Below are 9,350 nucleotides of genomic sequence, written 5' to 3'. Positions count from 1 at the left end.
CTTCGGAGCTTCTGGTGCAGAGAGGAGGCAGGCTACCCCCACAGCATGCACAAGCAGGAAAACAGTCGAGAAGGCGGCAGGATCAGCGTTACAGAGTTGCAGTAGTCGTCTTTGCTACTATGTTGCAGGTTTGCAGGCTTCCAGCGCAGTCAGCGGTCGTTTCCTTATCAGAAGGTGAAGAGAGAGATGCAGAGGAACTCGGCTGAGCTCATGCATTCGTTATCTAAAGTTTCCCCAGAGACAGAGACCCTAAATAGCCAGAAAAGAGGGTTTGGCTACCTAGGAGAGAGGAAAGGCTACTAACACCTGAAGGAGCCTATCAGCAGGAGTCTCTGACGTCACCTGGTGGCACTGGCCACTCAGAGCAGTCCAGTGTGCCAGCAGCACCTCTGTTTCCAAGATGGCAGAGGTCTGGAGCACACTGGAGGAGCTCTGGACACCTCCCAGGGGAGGTGCAGGTCAGGGGAGTGGTCACTCCCCTTTCCTTTGTCCAGTTTCACGCCAGAGCAGGGGCTAAGGGGTCCCTGAACCGGTGTAGACTGGCTTATGCAGAATTGGGCACATCTGTGCCCAACAAAGCATTTCCAGAGGCTGGGGGAGGCTACTCCTCCCCTGCCTTCACACCATTTTCCAAAGGGAGAGGGTGTCACACCCTCTCTCAGAGGAAGTTCTTTGTTCTGCCATCCTGGGCCAGGCCTGGCTGGACCCCAGGAGGGCAGCTGCCTGTCTGAGGGGTTGGCAGCAGCAGCAGCTGCAGAGAAACCCCAGGAAGGGCAGTCTGGCAGTACCAGGGTCTGTGCTACAGACCACTGGGATCATGGAATTGTACCAACAATGCCAGGATGGCATAGAGGGGGCAATTCCATGATCATAGACATGTTACATGGCCATATTCGGAGTTACCATGGTGAAGCTACATATAGGTAGTGACCTATATGTAGTGCACGCGTGTAATGGTGTCCCCGCACTCACAAAGTTCAGTGAATTGGCTCTGAACAATGTGGGGGCACCTTGGCTAGTGCCAGGGTGCCCTCACACTAAGTAACTTTGCACCTAACCTTTACCAGGTAAAGGTTAGACATATAGGTGACTTATAAGTTACTTAAGTGCAGTGTAAAATGGCTGTGAAATTACGTGGACGTTATTTCACTCAGGCTGCAGTGGCAGGCCTGTGTAAGAATTGTCAGAGCTCCCTATGGGTGGCAAAAGAAATGCTGCAGCCCATAGGGATCTCCTGGAACCCCAATACCCTGGGTACTTCAGTACCATATACTAGGGAATTATAAGGGTGTTCCAGTAAGCCAATGTAAATTGGTAAAAATGGTCACTAGCCTGTCAGTGACAATTTGGAAAGAAATGAGAGAGCATAACCACTGAGGTTCTGATTAGCAGAGCCTCAGTGAGACAGTTAGTCACTACACAGGAAACACATTCAGGCACACTTATGAGCACTGGGGCCCTGGGTTACCAGGGTCCCAGTGACACATACAACTAAAACAACATATATACAGTGAAAAATGGGGGTAACATGCCAGGCAAGATGGTACTTTCCTACAAAGCCCTACAGAGTCTCACTGTACACTATTGAGCCTTACACCCTGCCCGACAGCCAGGCGCCCGCCACCATGACCGCCCTCGTCTGCTCAATATGGCTTGGACTGAACCCCAAGATGTAACACAATTGCGTGGCTCATTAGTGCATAAAAGTCGCTGTCTCATCTCTACATACACCTGACACAAAAATGAGTGCCTCCACTGTATATTTTGCCTAGCACGATATGAGTGCTCTCATCTTAACAAACCACCTTTTGCCATATGATTCGCACCAAAGGCCGACCATAAATGAGCTTTTAGCCCTGAGCTGCTGGTGTGGTAACTTTGGGGTTGCCTTGAACCCCCATCGGTGAGCTGCCTATGCCCCAGGACTGAGACTTGTAAGTGTTTTACTTACCTCCTAATCTAACGTTTACTTACCTCCCCCAGGAAATGTTGATTTTTGCACTGTGTCTACTTTGAAAATAGCTTATTGCAATTTTTACAAAGGCTGTACATGATATTGTTTTCATTCAAAGTTCCTAAAGTATCTAAGTGAAGTACCTTGCATTTAAAGTGTTTAATGTAAATCTTGAACCTGTGGTTCTTAAAATAAACTAAGAAAATATATTTTTCCAATATAAAAACCTATTGGCCTGGAGTAAGTCTTTGAGTGTGTGTTCCTCATTAATTGCCGGTGTGTGTACAACAAATGCTTAACACGACCCTCTGATAAGCTTACTGCTCAGCATTTTTGCTACACTCAGCGGCTGCTCTGAAATCTTGCGAGTCGCGTAGGTCCATTGGTGTATAAGCGGCTTCAGAGTTTACACCTGCCGGCTGTGCGACGACTGCCTCTGGATCAGGGTCCTCCTGAAAGCCCATATCTTCATAGACTTGTGAATTCGGTGGTGCAATACAGTTTTCATCATCTTCACTGTCGATGAAGTTGATTGAATCATTTAATTAGTCTTTCGAGGCTTCGCGGCCGTCGCCTTCAACCTTAATAGGGGATTTCAGTTGCGGCAAATCCTAGAGGCTGAGCTTTTCAAGCCGCTCGCAAACTTCCTTTTGAAAATCGGTAACGTTGGAACCCCCCTCTGTAGGGGCAGCCAGCTGTGCATTCTCATCCACACCGGAGGTGTTAGGGACCGATAATATCTATTGATAGTGTTCTGGGCACCTGAGGAGGCGGCTTTTCTGGTGAGCGGACTGTATCTCTTCATAATGCCTTGACAACCTATTTCAGAAATGGTTCTCGGTTTGGCGTGCTGCTCTGGCCGGCTCCTTATATGTATTCAATGGTTCAAAAAGGGCGTACGCCTCTACAACATAGCGGTCACATGCTCACCTTGACGGCTCTGATACGTTGAGGGGTTACACGTAACAGTAACCATATGTCATGACCTTTGCAGCATTTGCCCAGCCCCTCTTTTTGGATTAGTTGGTAGGGTGGAGGTTTGTCATTACAACCCCAATGCTCTGCCCTGCGAGGTGGCCCCCCAGGCAGCCACTCGGTCCTGAATGTCTGACATGTCCACACTTGTCCTCTTAGGCCATGAAGCATGCCGCACACCTGCACAGCCGCCATTTCACACAGTCCATAGACCTACACACAAGGGACAGCATCAGGGCACGTGACTAACACAGCATCACATCATGTCACAACCCACGTGACTCACCTACGTCATTACTTACGTCATCACGGGGCAGGGTACCCACGTCATTGCCTACGTGATCACGGGGCGGGCACCTGTCAAAAAGTTTGATGGAAGGTATCCCCTTATACAACTGAGGGGCAACTTCCTGAGACAGTCAGATTGTCCTCGCATTCGGTAGAAATGTAGTGAACTATAGAAGTTTCATATTTAATAATCCAACCACCTCTACTAAAGAAAGCGGCCAGAGCTCTGATTTGACAACCGGTCTTTTGTGTTATTCATGTGTCAGATTCTCTGAGTTTCTAAAGCAATTTCACCTTAAATAAGAAGATTAATCCGTTCAGCTTTGCTGCCCTCTGACAACGAAGACTGAAAGGACAGGGTTTTAGCTATCAGTAACTTTGCAGCACTGTTATGTTTCAATGGCACCGGTGATACCAGCCACAAGGTTTGCACTGTCACCCCTAAAGTCTTTAGTCATTGAGGGTCACCTGACATAAGCTTTCAAGGTAAGTCGAACAATTAAATGTATATTTTTGTTAACAGCATTTTCTCACCAAGCCTGAGCGAAGTTTTATTACACCAGCAAGATCTGCGAATTTCACACCATGCAATACTCACAGAACTTCATGAATTTCATCAGTGAGAAATTAATTTCTCACATTTTTTTTTTTTTTTTTTTACAAATGAGAGACAGCAAACTACTCCCCTCGCTAATCTCACAGTCGTTTAAGCACAATAAATCCACTAAACCTCACAGCATTATAACACATTTCTGTGAAACAATGTTTTTCTGTTTCACACAGTTGTAGTTTTTACCAGCTGAGCCAACTGTCCGGACTACTGCAAAGAACCGACCTTGGTCTAACATTCGGGGCAATAAACCAGCGCCTCTTTCAGAAAGGGTTAATCTCCCGTTTTGTGAATGATTTCTTAACAAGTAGAAAGTGCAGGACTGGCCGCAGCAGACCCCGGAAAATCCCCAGTGGGTTGAGGGTCTGGAGATGCTACTAGCGCTGAAAGGACTGAGGGATTCACTGTCCTACAGAACAGCAAAACAGAACTGAGGCACTGACTTACAGTTCCCACGTCATCATGTACAGGATGTGCAGCTGCAAACACGTACTAGTTCTTGCTATGGAGCCAGAGCTAGAAGTACTGGAGTAATTCACGATTCTGTTCAGAAGTGGCTGCACATACGTTCACCCGGTGTGTCAGCTGCCGGTGCAGCCCTGCAGGAGGAGATCCAGAACATAAACCTGTGGGTGGAAATGCGTCCGAGTCGCTCCGGCCTCTCCGTGATATTCATTCCTCGTGGTTTCCTTAGTTCTGTATCCTTGTGAGTCAATGTCAGTCGTGAGACAGACTAAATGATTTACTATCAAAGTGAAACTCACACAGTAATAATGAAATTATATTATTGCACAAAAATATATACTGCGTTGGCCGGGAATCGAACCCGGGTCAACTGCTTGGAAGGCAGCTATGCTCACCACTATACCACCAACGCCTGCTACTATTGTTGGAGCTGCATTGGCTTTGAGAAATAACACAAGCCCGCCGATATCTTCACAGAAGAGTTATTCTGCAGCTAAGGCGAGCATTCCCGCACAGACTTTTCACTCCACTCACCCGTCTAAGAGCCCCCAGATAGTCCAGTTTTAACAGCCCCTCCGCGGGACTGAGCACCAATAACTGAAGCCATCAATTCTACTCAGACAGAAACCAGCAGCATCACCCAAACTCCGCAATTTAATCGTATGCTGACTTCCCTCCGGTCCTAGCAGTAGGTTAGCCTTAGTATTATGGGCGCCAGGGTCAGAATGGACATGAGCCCCAGAAACCTCTGGTCCTCGGTGCCACTCTACCTGCTACACGCCCTGTGGCCTACAACAGTGAATTCGACCTGTCGAGGGGCGGTAAACCAACCTGCAGGGGGAGATCCGTGGTGTCAATCAAGGGTTATCCAGCTCCAGACAATCTGTTTTAAGGAAAGCGATGGTGCCCCCTCCCCATTTCCCCACCCGCCACCCAACCTCACCCTTATTTCAAGAATCTCTACATTGTCACTAGAAAGAAGCCCGGCACAGAAGAGAAGCTTTCAGAGCTGCCGGGAGAGGGTTGAACCTTCAGTTTACAGAAGCCGAATAGTCCACCAGACTCACCGCTGCATTAAAGGGATCCCACGGCCTCTCGGAGGCAGAATGTAGCAAGAATCCATCTGAGGTCAAGGGGGTCCGCACATCGACTTCACGCACTGGAAAGAACAAGATGGGACCGATGCTGGGGGGCTACAGGCGGGGGAGAACCACCTCATTCTATGGGGCATCCTTTAATACACCCCGTCTGGCCAGGGGTTCCTGGGGTGATGGAACATCATCCCAGAGACCCCCCCATATCTTGTCTGAATGCTGAATAAACACGCGGGGAAACTTGCGGAGGGTGATAAATGCGCTCTTATCACTGGCCGGTCAGACCCTACTAGCTGGCTGCTGACCGGGGCATCCATTCCAGGTTTCCCCGGGTCAATGCGTGATGTGCTGCTCCAGTCCAAGTTTTTACTTTGAATTCTGGGAGTTTTAGTTTTACTTATTCCATTATAAAACAGGACTACAAGTCCAGAATTCAAAGTAAAAAAAACTCGGATTGGAGCAACACATAAAGAATGGACCTGGGAAACTTGGCAGCTATGCTGGTGCCACCCTGGAGGGTTGGTACCACAGAGTGTGGCATGTTCTAGGGGTGGAAAACCTCACACATTCTGATACGGGTCCGGATGCCGTATCCCACTGGTGGGGGCCCTGCTCCTGACGTTAGTTTACAAAAGACCACACGGGCCTTACATGCCCAAGAGCACACGAGTGGTACTACTGCAGCCTGGGGCAGGAAGGAGAGATGGACTACAGGGAAAGGCGCTGCTGAGCTTCAGTCCTTCCGGTTTCACCATCACGAACGGGTCAGTTTCTGAGAAAACACATTAAAGTGGGGAACGGGAGAGACAGAGTGTTTCTCTTCATGTCTGGAAACGTGTAAATGTTATTCTTAAAAAGAAATCAATAAGGGGACCAATCACAGCAACAAAAACGAAACGCCGCATCAATGCATCGAAGCAAGGTAGTCAAACGACAATTGCTGAACCCTGCAAGCTCCGCATGCCATGATTCACCATGGTATCCAACCGAACCCCCCCCCGCCCACAGCGCCCAGCTCACTGACACAACCTCATCTGAAGCAAGGTTAACCCACTGACAAAACCTCACCTGAAGCCCAACTCACTGACACAACCTCACCCGAAGCCCAACTCACTGACACAACCTCACGCAAAGCAACCCCAACTCACTAACACACCTCACCCGAAGCCCAACTTACTGACACAACCTCACCTGAAGCAAGCCCAACTCACTGACACAACTTCAAGCGAAGCAACCCCAACTCACTAACACAACCTCACCGAAGCCCAACTCACTGACACAACCTCACCCGAAGCTCAACTCTCTGACACAACCTCACCTGAAGGAAGCCAAACTCACTGACACAACCTCACGAGAAGCAAGCCCAACTCACTAACACAACTTCACGCAAAGCAACCCCAACTCACTAACACAACCTCATGCGAAGCAACCCCAACTCACTAACACAACCTCATGCAAAGCAACCCCAACTCACTAACACAACCTCATGCGAAGCAACCCCAGCTCATTGACACAACCTCACCTGAAGCAAGCCCTGACCAGCCCACCCCTGTGGGTGCACTGATATCTGTAGTAACTGACAACACCCTCCAATGGTCGCTGCCCCTTAAAACCTAGTGAAAACACATGCACAGCTGCAGAGGCACACAACTGTGTTTAGACCTTCTACAACCCCCTCCTGCCTCCCATGAATCAGTGATCTACTCTTCCTCACAGTGGCTTACACTTCCTGAGACAAACAAGCCCCACATAGTACAGCAGGACTCGTCTTAAGCACATCAGCCGGATTGTGGGTGTCCACAAAGGCATCAAACCTGTGAAGAGTCTCAGACTGAGGACCTGCACCTACACTGCACCACACACCTCCCCCCCTGTCCTACTGACTAACAGAGCACCATGTGGTAACCCTGCATTCAGAGGTGGACTCACTGACCCGGTGGCGCATATTCTAAAGTGTTCACAATTTCAATACCGGACTACACCGGTCCAATCCCTAAACAGCAGCACACAACCTCACAATTAGAAGAACCAGTGAAACGATCGACAGCCTCAGCCGGGCGCACACTGAATGTGTTTGTCGCTTCCAAAAAACTTGCAGCAACACTCTGCTCTTTGTCAAGAAGAATGAGAGGCCAAGAAGGTGACAGATGTGTGTTATAGTTTCAAGTTTAAATTTATTGGCACAGTTAGTTAAAACCATTGCAATTCAAACATACATATTTGTAGAAATACTTAGCATACTCACTGTATTAAATAGAGACTCATAAAAACATAAAATGCTTGTTTAAACTAAAACTTATCATAATGATCAATTTGTGCATGACTAAAATGTTCTCTACTGATTCCAACCTTACTCTTGGTCTTAAATTTAGGACTTTCTTACTCCCGTGCAAAACTGTGATTGTAGATGAGTAGGGCTCAGGGAATACTAAAAATGACGAACACTAAGTTATACCTGAGACTGTTTTCTGGCTGCAGCTAACCTGTTGGGTGCTTTACTAACATAAAATGATAACCCGTGCGCACTCGGCTTAGATTTTATTCTCTAGTTCTTTCTGGGCCTGTACCATAAATTTGGTCCCCCGACAAGAAAAGAGTATTGAGAGTCCGCTGAGCCAACTGATGACGGCTGGACTGCATGTTCAATATCCTAAAAATATTTTTCAGATACAATATCCTGTAACCTAGCAACACCGGGCACACACAGAAAATGTGTTCTAATGACTCCTGTCTGTATCCACACAGTCAACAGGAATGCGTTGGATCTTGTTGTCTCCATGAAGGGACCATGGGCCAGATGTATCAAAGGTTTTTACCCATTCTGTGTCTATGGGAAAAAGTGTTTGTACATATGTCCCCATATCTTTCATTTCCATCAACCCAAATCGAAAGAGCATGAACTAGTGTTCCAGCAACTGGTTGAAGGATGCTGCTAAATATTCCTGTACCCGTAAGGTTTTGTAAGATGTTGTTACAATCCTGGTGTGCTGTCTTCTTCTTCCCAATTTTTGTTTGTCAGAATTTAAAGATTTTATCTTAGTGACAGCATTTGCCTTCCGGTAAATCTCCTTTTTGCCCAGGTTCTGCTCCCAGGCTTCTGGCAGACCTAGCACTTTAAAACAGTTGTTTAAATGCTGACCACAGGTGCCTTTATTGTTGTGACCCTGTTGCTCCTCGATTTCCATCCAACATAGGTTATTTAAGGTACCAATCTCTGCTGTACGCATCCTCCAGCATAATTTGGTGAAAGCACATTTACTCTGAAATTCGTAGTTTTTCAGACCCAATTCTTGGCAGACCTGGACTGGAGATGCTGGTCGGGGGAACCGAAAAACCATTTTGTAGGCCTTTGTCTGGACTTGATTGAAAAAAACTGCCTCCTTCCCCAGCATGATTTCGGCGCCATAAGTGACAGTCGGCATTAGTCGTGCTGCCGTGACTGAAAGGAGGTGTGAATATGACGGGCAGCTCAGTTTTTGTTTTAGTATTTTGAAGCCATAGGTCAATGAAAGGGCTTTAGCTTGAGCAACAGCAAGCTGTGGCTTGAAGGTCAAGAGGCGGTCCATGGTGAATCCCAAATATTTGTATGTGGGGGCAGCCTCCACCCGGGTTCCCTTTATGAACCATGAAGAAGATTTGTACTTTATGTCTACTAGGCGGCCAACCTTAGTTTTACTCAAATTCAATTCCAGACCTTGCATTGTTATGTATGTATGAAATGCGTTGATGCTATGCTGTAGGCCGACTTGTGTTTGGCTGAGTATGACTGTCGTCTGCATACTGTAGCCATGCTATTCCTTTCTTGGGCAATATTGGCGGATGGCTGTTTACCGATGCTAGAGCCTCAGCTAGGTCGGCAAGATATAAGTTGAACAGCGTAGGAGCTAATACATTCTTGTTTTAGTCCTTTTGCCATCAATATTCTGTTGGTGAGGTAGCCACCTTCTTCGATTTTTACTTGCGC

General features: G+C 47.5%; 1 non-coding gene across 1 annotated transcript; it reads right to left on the bottom strand.

Annotated features, from left to right (window-relative positions):
* Positions 1-4,632: 4,632 nt before the first annotated feature.
* TRNAG-UCC (transfer RNA glycine (anticodon UCC)) lies at positions 4,633-4,704 on the bottom strand. The gene has a single exon. It is a non-coding gene; the product is annotated as a tRNA-Gly (tRNA).
* Between the last annotated feature and the right edge of the window lie 4,646 nt (positions 4,705-9,350).

This window comes from Pleurodeles waltl, chromosome 12 (assembly GCF_031143425.1).
Source record: "Pleurodeles waltl isolate 20211129_DDA chromosome 12, aPleWal1.hap1.20221129, whole genome shotgun sequence".
NCBI classification, from domain to species: Eukaryota; Metazoa; Chordata; class Amphibia; order Caudata; family Salamandridae; genus Pleurodeles; species Pleurodeles waltl.
The sequence above is the reverse complement of the archived record's forward strand: the minus strand, read 5'-3'. Positions and strand labels throughout refer to the sequence as shown.